The 12,626-nt window shown below is 36.1% G+C and overlaps 1 pseudogene; it reads right to left on the bottom strand.

The window, feature by feature from the left end:
- Positions 1–507: 507 nt before the first annotated feature.
- Positions 508–1,324, bottom strand: LOC100921453 (annotated as a pseudogene).
- Between the last annotated feature and the right edge of the window lie 11,302 nt (positions 1,325–12,626).

Raw genomic sequence — 12,626 nt, 5'->3', positions numbered from 1 at the left:
AGTTTTTGGAATGACAACCCAGAAATGACCCCTTTGGGAGTCATTTGAACAAAGTCACTGTAGTTATTTCAAAAAGAATGAAAATGCCTTTGAAAGTTATTTTTCTCCCCTTCCTTAGAAGAATGGGATACAATTCTTCTAAGTGTGAAAAGATGGCAAGAGGATAACCAGACTATTCCACTGATATTCTCCAAATGGCAGAAGAAAGGAAAGCCTCTAAAATATTGGATGGAGACCATTTGTGATGAACTTGAGAGGACAAGAGTAAAGCAGAATGGGTAGGCACAGACAGGCATCAATAAAGCCCCAATGAAAGCCAGAAACTCTTAAATTCATAATATCACAGATTCATTTGAATATCCAATTTGAATATAGGAATAATGAATGAGGGAAATAGTTCATTTCTATCTGGATTGCAATAGGATGAAAACTTTGAAGTCAAAGGTTATGCTCTGCTTCAATCCTCAATAGAGTCTTTTTTTGGTATGGGAAAAAAAGGTGTATATCTTAGATAAGAATTAAAGTCCCCTTGTCATTCCAGAAGGTTTTAGATGGAAGAAGAAGGTTCATGAGTGTCCCTCCTAGCTGGGAGTTGCCAATGATAAGAATAAAGGGATGAATGGATATACACAGGTACTGGAATCCTGGGTATTGTGAGCAATATGTTGAATTCTTCAGGAGTGTCTCTGCAAAGAGATAATCAGCAGAACTGTTGAGACAAGTATAGAACAGGGGATAGACAAACTATGAGATTCAAAAAGAGAAAATAGTGGGTTTCTAAATTCCCACTGAAGCCATGTAAAGTTATATCGCCAGAGAATGTCCCCTGCAATAATGCCTGGTACAAAGCATTGTTCCCCACCAAAAAAAAAAAGAGCATGGTGACAATGAAAGAGATTATTGGGGAGACTAGCGGAAACCAGGATACGAACCCCTTGACTCTCCATTTCAGGCAAAGCAGAATGAGGTGAGTAAAGTTTGCAATCTTCACGCAGAAGAGAATACTAAGTCAAGTGCCAAACCAGAATGTGGTTGAATTCAAAAAATTACAGTAAAAAAAAAAAAAAAAAATGCTAGCAGGGAGGCTCTAGGAATGTTGTAAGTGGTGAAAAAAAAAAATAGTAAAAATTGTGTATCATTTCAATCCGCTATAGGAAGAAGCAGGAGGCACCCAAATAATCAGGATCATGTCACAGAAAGATAGCCATTGGCATCAAGCCCACTCCCTTCCCAGCACTACAACAATGAAGCCATTAGCCATGATACCCAGGGAGCTTAACAGCACAAAGAGAGCCGCGACAAAGACCATGAATGGTTGCACCATTTCTATCTCTCCTTCAATGATTGCTCTTGCTTAGGTCTCTTTTGGCCTCTGCTTTGCTTGATGAGATGTGCAGGGAAAACACTTTGCCTTTTCTCTCCAAGAGACAGTATATTTAGAGAATCCTGGGAGGTTGGGAAAGGTCCATGCAATTCTGTGTGGATGCAAATCTCCACCAGCCTCAGTTACCACTGCTCTTTTCAACAGCATAGGATTTGAATACCTTGCCTGGATCAATGAAAATAATTTCTCTGAGCTCTTGTAATGGGAACTGACCATTTCTTTTAGAGCACAAGAACGCGAAGGGTCTTCAGTATTTTGTGAATGAAAAAAAATGGAGGACCAGAGAGGTTGTGATTGGTCCAATGTCACACAAGTATTAAGCATCAGAGGCAGGATTTGAGCCCATGTCTTCTAATAGGAGAATTAGAACTCAATTTCACTGTACCAACCTGCCTTCTAACCCTACTCTCTGAAAACAAACTATTCCTGCAGATTACCTGCCAACACTTGGATTGTAGGGATTGTGATGCCTTGTTATTATAGATAAGGGTAAGAGAAAGAATTATCTTTTTTCGTGACCATATGTACAAAATGTTCTTTTTCAAAGATGAATACTCCTCCAGAAGTGACCTTTATCTAATGATGAACAGAGAAATGAATACAAAGAGTAAACCTCTCAATAAGCTCAGTTTTTAAAATGAACTGGGAATCCAAGTTGACCCAGCAAGAGGAAGTATAGAATGGGTTGTCCTGGAAAAGAGTGCAAGCTTCTAACAGGAAGACAACTGGAGTTTGCCAGAAACCCTTACAGAAAATTATATGGAGAAGATAGGCATCTCTTCAGGAGATCCCTGGAGGATTGAAGCCAAGAACCCAGACATGACAACCAGCTAATAAATTTGTTTTGGAAAACCAGAACAGAGATAAATGTGTGAAAGGCACTTCAAATGGCCTGAAGTCCAAAAAAGGAATGACTAGACAATTTGTAAGAAAAATGCAGGGTGGGTGGGATGTTATTGGAATGTAAACTAAATGTGAGTCAACAAATGACACAGCAACCAAAACTCTAGGATGACCTTAAGATGCCTTAATAGAAATAAGGGGTCCAGAATCAGGGAGATTTATAGTTCTATTGTTCTTTGCCCTAGTCAGATTATATTTTAAGTATCATGTTCAGTTTTTGTTCCTGCATCTTAGGAAGAATGTTAAAAAGAAAAGGATCATCAGGATGGTGAAGCAGAAAACCATTCCATTTGAATAGTAGCTTAAGGAACTGGGCTTCTTTAGCCTGGAAAAAAGAAAACAGTGAGAGAGGGAAAGAGGAGGGAAGAGCAGTCCTTAAATATTTGAAGAGGAATTTTATAGGGGGCGGAGGTTCCGATTTATACACAGAATTATGAGCAATTGACAGACTCTAAAAGGGGACAGATTATATTTTGATGTAAAGAAAATTTTCTTAATAAAGATGTCCCAAAATGAAATGGGCTAACTTAGGAGATCATGAGATTTCAATTGAAAGTGTTAAACACAGACTGGAAGATCACTAGTCAGGTAGAATCTAGTCAGGTATAAGTTGTCATGGGTAGCCTCTGAGACCTTCAAATTCCACTCTCATTCTATGCCCAAATGTTAACTCCTCAACCAGAGGAATTCAACCAGTAATGACTATTACATAGCCAGAAGCAGGCAGGGAATGCTCAAGTTTCCATAAGATCACCAGGAAGAAAAGGAAGAACATTCACTATTCCTGAATGTAACTTATCTAGAAACCAAATGACTACAGAAGTAAAATTTGGGCAAAGGGATTAAAAGTATTAGTATAGGGAGATAGATGTAGATAGAGAAGAGAGCTAAGGAATATGGAAGTTTCTAATTTTATATGGAAAACTACCACTAAATTATAAGTACCTATGTAATTTGTAACGTTTCTACAATACTAGTATAATGAGGGGACTAGTTAATGAGTCGGTCCTTAAAGAATATGCAATACTTTTCCTCAGTTTTTTTTTTTGTTTTTTTTTTGTAGTGGCAATATAAGGGTTGTTTTGTAGTTGTGCTTTTTTTTCATAATTGTCTATTGATGTAAATGGCCTCCTTTGTAATCATGTGTTTCATTTTCTGCCTTTAAAAACATTAATCTGAAGCAGGGAATACAGACTTAACTGATAGTCATTGGGATCTGTGCCTCAAAAAGGGTTAAGAACCCTTCATTAGCAATTGATTTGTGTCTCTTTACTTGAAAGACTGGAAAAAAACAGCCTAGTATAATTTTCACATTCCAATCAAGCTGCCAGAAAGGAGTAATAGGAACATACAGCTAGAAAAGAGTTCAAAAACTATCTTTTTAAACCTTCTTTGGCCCTGAGCCCCTTTGTCAGGCTGGTGCAAGCTCTTGTTAGAATGTTTTAAATGAATAAAATAAAACATGTAGAATTACAAAAGAAATCACTTGAAATAGTCATCAAAATATGTATATACATATTTTTTAAGTTCATAGACCCCGAGTTAAGAACCTAATCAAGCCCATTCACTTTATTTTTTTTAGATTTTTATTTTCAAAATACATGCAGATAGTTTTCAACATTTATGCTTGCAAAACCTTGTGTTCCAAATTTCTTATCCCACCCTTCCTTTTACTCCCTCCTTTAGACAGCAAGTAATTCAATATAAATTAAACATATATAATTCTTCTATACATATTTTCCCACAATTATGCTGCATAAGGAAAATCAGATCAAGAAGGGAAAAAATGAGAAAGAAAACAAAAAGCAAGCAAACAACAACAACAAATCCATTGACAGTGAGAAAGGGGGGTAGAAACCAGACTAAATAGAAAGAATTGCAAAATGAGTTTCATCCAAGTCAGCCCACCCTGGAAGGAGTGTGCTGTTAACACTTCCTAACACTTGCCAAATAGCAGTGTTGCCTTTCCAAAAACAGGAACCCATTCCTTTTGGTTTATGTCATCTGTATTCCTACACAATCTCCCATTATGGGAATTGAGGTGTATAGATATTGAGAAGGGGTTTCAGCCTGCTGTTTATCAACAGTGAGGAAAAAGTCTTGTATCTGTAGTAAGGAAATTTCTATTTAACAAGGCCTACATTTTTCTTCACTGTGCTCATCACTGAGTCACTATAGTCTCTCCTGCAAGATTTAGTTCTTCATCTAGTCTATCCAGAGTACTCCCCATATACCCAGCTCTGGGATTTATGTTGTTTTATGGGATAGCTATCTTGGGTTTTGTGCTTCATTCTTGAAGAGGACCAAAATGACATCACTATATTGGAATCAAGTGTCCAATTGTGACTGATCAGACCAATGTGAGCTCTGAATGCTCTATCATAGATCAGGCACAAATAGTCCTTAGTCACATCACGACATCTGAGTGGGATTCTCTACATCTGCACATTTTGTGGTTATTTTTTTTTAGATATTTCAATTCTGTTTTGCTCATAGAGCACAGCACCTTCTCTCATGAAGGCACATCATACTGAGTGATCCTGTGCCAGTGTTTCATATACTACACAATCAATTCTAAATGTCTTAAAAGAGACATTGAGACTATCTTTGTATTGTTTTTTCTAACCACCATGAGAGCATATTTTGTGTGAGTTCTCCACAAAATAGTGGGTTTTGGCAAGCATATATTCAGCATTCAATTATATCTTTCTAAATAATTGAGTGCAGAATTAGAGGTTTTTCTCCCCCCACAAGAAGGGGAACTCTCTTTTCTTAGGTGGCATCTCATATTGCCCAAACCAGTCCCGGGTTCTTAGTCTTGATCTTGGTTAGAATAAGCAGAAAGGAAAAAGCAGAGAATTCCAGGAAAGCTAGACAGATGCTTCTAAAAGACAGAAATAAAATAGTGGACATAGCAGTTCAAGAAAGAGATCTAGTCCCACCACCATTTATAGAGCCTCTAGAAAAACAAGATAACTGCTATTCAAGTATAAATCCATCAAGCTCCTGACATTTTACAAGCCTTCTACACCAACTTTTTGGTCTACTTTATTTTGGACTAAGGCTAGCTTGAAATAGCTCTCTCCAAATTATTCTCTCTCTCTCTCTCTCTCTCTCTCTCTCTCTCTCTCTCTCTCTCTCTCTCTCTCTCTCTCTCTCTCTCTCTTTTTTTCCTGAGGCAATTGGGATTAAGTGACTTGCCCAGAGTCACACAGCTGGGAAGTATTAAGTGTCTGAGGTCAAATTTGAACTCAGGTCCTCCAGACTTCAGGGCTGGTGCTCTCCAAATTACTTTAAATAATCAATTAAATTCTGAAAGAATCTGAGGAAGTAAATTATATGTCCAGAGTTGAAGGCAAGTAAAAATTTTAACTCGCTGAACGACAGAGTGCTTGAGACACAGGGAGAACAATGTAAAGAGGAGTTAAATAAGAAAAAATCAGGATCTGCAGAAGTGGAGAGATAGGTGAATTCAAATCATAATCAGAAGAGCATTTATTTCAACTCACTCTAACTTTGTTAAGAATTAGTCAAATGCAATGTAAATCAAGGAAATGCAAAGAGACAATAGTAACTGAACCTATAGGAAATTTGCATACATCTCTTTCAAGATGAATTACACTTGGCTTGGAATCATGTATTTTTCTGCCTGCTTCTACTAGGGCTTTGAATCACCAAAGAAGAACCCAAAAGAAGAGCCTAGAAAAGGAGGAATCCTCTAAAAATTGTTATATATCAACATCCATACTCCATTATGGATGGAGTTCTAGTTCTTTGTTCTTGAAGAGGACCAAAATGACATCATTATGTTGGAGGCAAAGTATACTGTGTCCAACTATGGCCTATCAGACCAATTGAATTCTGGAAGACTACAGCAGGTTGGTCACAAATAGCCCACATGAACATTCAGAGTGGAGATGTCTCTAAATTTGGGCAACTCACAGTTTTGTTTTGTTTTGTTTTTTTACCTACTGTAATTTTGCTTTGCTCACAGAGCACAAAGCCTTCTTTGATGAAGGCACACTGTGCTGAATGGTATTTTGCCAGTGACTCATTTCACACAATCAAACTCCAAAGTTCTTCATTAAGACCTTTTGAGTGTTCTTGTTTGTTTCTTCTGACCTCCATATGAGCTCTAGTATTGTGTGAGTTCTTTGAAAAATGGTCTTTTAGGCAACATACACTGGGCATTCTAATAACATGGCCAACCCATTGGAGGTCCACTCCATTATTATAATGTAAGGAAGAACTCTTTTATAAATGAAATAATAGGTAAGATGGTATAATTGAAATGTAGATGGATCTGGGTTCAAATTCTGGCTTTGCTATTATCTGTTGCACAATCTGTATTATCTGTTGCATACTCTAAGAAAAATATATGAGAAAGCATGGATAAACTTTGCAGAGGGCAAAAAATCTGAAAGAGATTTAAATATACATTGGTGGAGGGAGTTTCCACATGAAGTCAAATTAACATGCTTTTATTAAATGTTTGTAATATGCCAAGCTCTCTGCTAAGCTTTGGGAATATGGGGACAAATAAAAGCCAAAAGAAAACTCCCCTAGGGAGTTTATTCTCTAGTTCATGTTCTAATGAGGAAAACATATAAAAGGGAGCTAAAGGTAGAATAGGATTGTAAACAAAGCCAGGGGATCAGGGGTGAGGTCTGGAAAGGAATGAAGATGTGGCTGGGTATTGGGGCAGCTAGAGGGTGCAGTGTATAGAGCACTGGCTCTAGAGTTAGGAGGATCTGAGTTCAAATCTTTCCATAGACACAACTTACTAACTGTGTGACCCTAGGGAAGTCATTTAACCCAAACTGCCTCAACAAAAAATAAAATAAAATAGAGATACTGGAAGAAACTAGACAATCATAAATAGAATCCATAGTAGCAGAAGGTATTTCAAATGGGTGGATTCTAAAATGAAGATGTTTCTGGGGCATTTTAGAAAAATTCCTGATAAATCAGGTGTGTATACTAGAGACAATAAAAAAAAAAATCACTAAGACATTAAAATATCAGGAAAAAATATCTTGCACTTTAGTGAACACAATTAATATGGTCTGATTAAATGAGAAAATCTGGTACCTTGACTCCTTGAGAACATCATAATAGGAAAAAAAAAACCTGTTCCCTAACAACTCCACAACAGTTTGAGGGACAGTGAACTGGCCCCCTATTTAAAAAGTTTGAGGACCCCTGCAGCCTAGAATATAGACACCACCCTTAAAATGAGAGCTCTTTGAAAAATGTGTATAAATACATACATATATATAAACATAAATAAGTATATATATATATATATATATATATATATATATTTATGTATGAGTACATCTGTGGCATATATATGAAAATAGCTACATAAAAATAAAATTCCCTCCAAATACATTATATTCATTTTTATTATCACTCCTCTCTTTATATTCATCCTCAGATCATAGGCCACATTCTGCAAGTCAGATTTAGAAGAGAAAAACTATTTAAATCAGTCAACAAGTTTTGGTTTACTAAGTACCAGATATATGCCAGGCACTGTACTAAGTTCTGAACTCAGACCAACATGATAAATAGATTTAGAGCTGAAAGACTAATTACATGTTAGCTAACTCAGATGTGTAGAAAAATCTTGTACTTAACTGAGCAAGGAGTTTCTCTTCAGTTGTCCCAAGACCATCCCTGCTCTTGGTACAGGTCTCTTTTCAGAACATTTTAAGCATCCTTTCTTTATCACTTTCACTTTGCAACTCTTGTTGCCTTTTTATTACTCTTTATCACTCCTTTCCCTTTTTTTCTGCTCCAGACCTATCTTTAACTGAATAACTATGTTACTTTGGGTAAATCATTTAACTTTGCAGGGCCACATTTCCCCAGGCAATAATATTAAATGACAACTGTATTCTTCCTAGGTCTATGATTTTATTTCTATTTTTACTGCTTCAAATATTTTTATTCCCTTACTCCATAATGAAAAACTGATTTTTCCCAATATCTCCTAAGTAATAAACTTTATTATTTTTTTTTCAGAAAAGAAGAAGGGGGGAAATCCAGAAAGGGAAATTTCCTGTCTATCTTCATCTCTTATTTGTCCAAACCTAAAAGAAATATTTTCCTCTCCTATAAGACATATATATTGTTTTATATTTCATAGGTTTCCCATGAAAGGAGAGAGCCAACTATATCAATAACCAAACTAACAAAAAACATATGATCATCTCAATAGATGCAGAAAAAGCATTTGACAAAATCCAACATCCATTCCTAATAAAAACACTTGAGAGTATAGGAATAAATGGACTTTTTCTTAAAATAGTCAGGAGCATATATTTAAAACGTCAGTAAGCATCATATGCAATGGGGGAAAACTGGTACCTTTCCCAGTAAGATCTGGAGTGAAGCAAGGTTGCACACTATCACCATTATTATTCAATGTTATATTAGAAACACTAGCCTCGGCAATAAGAGTTGAGAAAGAGATTAAAGGAATCAGAATAGGCAATGAGGAAACCAAACTATCACTCTTTGCAGATGATATGATGGTATACTTAGAGAACCCCAGAGATTCTACTAAAAAGCTATTAGAAATCATTCATAACTTTAGCAAAGTTGCAAGTTATAAAATAAATCCTCATAAATCCTCAGCATTTTTATGCATCACCAACAAAATCCAACAGCAAGAGATACAAAGAGAAATTCCATTCAAAATAACTGTCGACAGCATAAAATATTTGGGGATCTATCTACCAAAGGAAAGTCAGAATTATATGAGCAAAATTACAAAAACTTTCCACACAAATAAAGTCAGACTTAAATAATTGGAAAAATATTAAGTGCTCCTGGATAGGCGAAGCGAATATAATAAAGATGACAATACTCCCTAAACTAATCTATTTATTTAGTGACTATACCAATCAGACTTCCAAGAAAATATTTTAATGATCTAGAAAAATAACAATAAAATTCATATGGGATAATAAAAGGTCGAAATCTCAAAATGAAAATGAAAAAAAAATCAAATGAAGGTGGCCTAGCTGTACCTGATCTAAAACTATATTATAAAGCAGCAGTCACCAAAACCATTTGATATTGGCTAAGAAATAGATTAGTTGATCAGTGGAACAGGTTAGGTTCACAAGACAGAATAGTCAACTATAGCAATCTAGTGTTTGACAAGCCCAAAGATCCTAACTTTTGGGATAAGAATTCATTATTTGACAAAAACTGCTGGGATAACTGGAAATTAGTATAGCAGAAATTAGGCATGGACCCACACTTAACACCGTATACCAAGATAAGATCAAAATGGGTCCATGATTTAGACATAAAGAATGAGATTATAAACAAATTGGAGGAACATAGGATAGTTTATCTCTCAGACTTATGGAGGAGGAAGAAATTTGTGACCAAAGATGAACTAGAGACCATTATTGATCACAAAATAGAAAATTTTGAGTACATCAAATTAAAAAGCTTCTGTACAAACAAAACTAATGCAAACAAGATTAGAAGGGAAGCAACAAACTGGGAAAACATCTTCACAGTTAAAGGTTCTGATAAAGGCCTCATTTCCAAAATATATAGAGAACTGACTCTAATTTATAAGAAACCAAACCATTCTCCAATTGACAAATGGTCAAAGGATATGAACAGACAATTTTCAGATGATGAAATTGAAACTATTACCAGTCATATGAAAGAGTGTTCCAAATCATTACTCATCAGAGAAATGCAAGTTAAGACAACTCTGAGATACCACTACACACCTGTCAGATTGGCTAAGATGACAGGAAAAAATAATGATGAGTGTTGGAGGGGATGTGGGAAAACTGGAACACTGATACATTGTTGGTGGAGTTGTGAAGGAATCCAACCATTCTGGAGAGCAATCCGGAATTATGCCCCAAAAGTTATCAAACTGTGCATATCCTTTGACCCAGCAGTGCTACTACTGGGCTTATACCCCAAGGAGATATTAAAAAAGGGAAAGGGACCTGTATGTCCCAAAATGTTCGTGGCAGCCCTGTTTGTAGTGGCTAGAAACTGGAAAATGAATGGATGCCCATCAATTGGAGAATGGTTGAGTAAATTGTGGTATATGAATGTTATGGAATATTATTGTTCTGTAAGAAATGACCAGCAGGATGAATACAGACAGGCTTGGAGAGATTTACATGAAGGGGAAGCTAAGTGAAATGAGCAGAACCAGTAAATCATTATATACATCAACAATGATACTGTATGAAGATGTATTCTGATGGAAGTGGATTTCTTTGACAAAGAAACCTAATTCAGTTTCAGTTGATCAATGATGGACAGAAGCAGCTACACCCAAAGAAAAAACACTGGGAAATGAATGTAAACTGTTTGCATTTTGTTTTCTTCCCAGGTTATTTTACCTTCTGAATCCAATTCTCCCTGTGCAACAAGAAAACTGTTTGGTTCTGCACACATACATTGTATCTAGGATATACTATGATATATTCAACATATATAGGACTGCTTGCTATCTAGGGGAGGGGATGGAGGGTGGGAGGGAAAAATCGGAACAGAAGTGAGTGCAAGGGATAATGTTGTAAAAAAAAATTACCCTGGCATGGGTTCTGTCAATAAAAAGTTATTATAATAAAAAGAAAAGAAAAAAAAAAGAAAGGAGAGAGCCATCTTTCCTATACTAAAATGTTTTGCTATATGGTCAATGGAACACCATTGCCTCTGAAGTAAGGAAGTGGGCAGTGAAAAAGTACATTGTGAGTCTTATCAAGGAATTGCATGTCATGAAGAGAAAATAGGCTAGTTACATGTGTGATAGGCATGGCTCTAAAACTATTATTCTTTTGGAGCAATATCAGTGTTGCAATCAAATAAGGCATTCACAAGTCGCTGAAAATTTAATAAAGGAAATATGCTTTACCCTAACAGAGTAAAAATATGCAACATGGTTATTAGTTTCTCTGATCAGTAAGTCATGTGATATGGCAACTCACAGGGTCACAAGCACCCACAAAGTCTAAGAAGCTCTGATTCCACTGGGCTGGGATCTTTTCATGCCACCAGATCAAGAAACCACCTCAAAGAAACTAAGGTCAATCAGGTTTCCAAGTGCAGGAGAGGAGTCCTGGGAGATGAGTCATTAAAATTCTGATCTTATCATAACATGGCAAGAGAGAAGAAAAACATATAAACCATCAATGGGATCCATGGTATCTTCAAGATGTTGGGAGAAGGTGAAGAAAAAGATCTTCCTTCATCACATTGATCATACCCCCTATAAAAAAAAAAAACTTATAAGAATATATAGACAAGATCACAGAAGAAACATTGGCATGAATAAAATATGACCTGCAACACTGGAGGCAATTCCCAAATGAATAAGATCAGAGAATTACTTGACCATTTATAAGCCATACAGACATTATTACATTCAAAGAACAATAACAGATAATTTAAACAAGCCAATCCGTTATTTTGCTGTACAAAAAGAATCAGACTCTGAAATATTGTACAATTAGCCTGTGAAGGAAATCCAAAATGCAGGTGGGCAAAATAAATTGAATTCAATTAATGGTTTTAGTCATCTCCCAGGTTCTTTCACTGGGGAGCTGGTTATTCATTACTGCTCCATTGGAAATGATTTGGTTGATCACATTGCTGAGGATGGCCAAGTCCATCAGAATTGGTCATCATATAATATTGTTGTTGAAGTATATAATGATCTCTTGGCCCTGCTTGTTTCACTCAGCATCAGTTCATGTAAGTCTCTCCAGGCCTTTCTGAAATCTTCCTGTTAGTCATTTCTTACAGAACAGTAATATTCCATAATATTCATATACCACAATTTATTCAGCCATTCTCCAACTGATGGGCTTCCACTCATTTTCCAGTTTCTAGCCACTACAAAGAGGACTGCCACAAACATTCGTGCACATACAGGTCCCTTTCCCTTCTTTATGATCTCTTTGGGATATAAGCCCAGTAGTAACACTGCTGGATCAAAGGGTATTTACAGTTTGATAACTTCCAAAATATCTTTCAATTAATTATGAAGTATTACAGAGGAAAAATTGAAAGGGCTTAGGGATGAATGAACTAGGTAAGAGAAGAAGAAAGAAGGGGGAAGAGAAAATAGAAAAAATGAAGACAGTACCTAGATAATTGTATTTGTATCCCAGTGCTTAATACAGTGCCAAAAGATCAAAAACATATAACTAAATATCTTTTTCCTTGCTGTGTCACTCCTTTCTTCCTTTTTAAGTCTTGTGCATCCATGTCACAAACAGCAATATTGGTATGATTCAGTATTGATTACTGATATTGACCACCTCAGAGCTAAAGGCAT

Source organism: Sarcophilus harrisii, chromosome 5, assembly GCF_902635505.1.
Source record: "Sarcophilus harrisii chromosome 5, mSarHar1.11, whole genome shotgun sequence".
In the NCBI taxonomy this organism is placed as follows: domain Eukaryota; kingdom Metazoa; phylum Chordata; class Mammalia; order Dasyuromorphia; family Dasyuridae; genus Sarcophilus; species Sarcophilus harrisii.
Note: the sequence above shows the minus strand (reverse complement) of the source record. Positions and strands in the feature narration are given on the sequence as shown.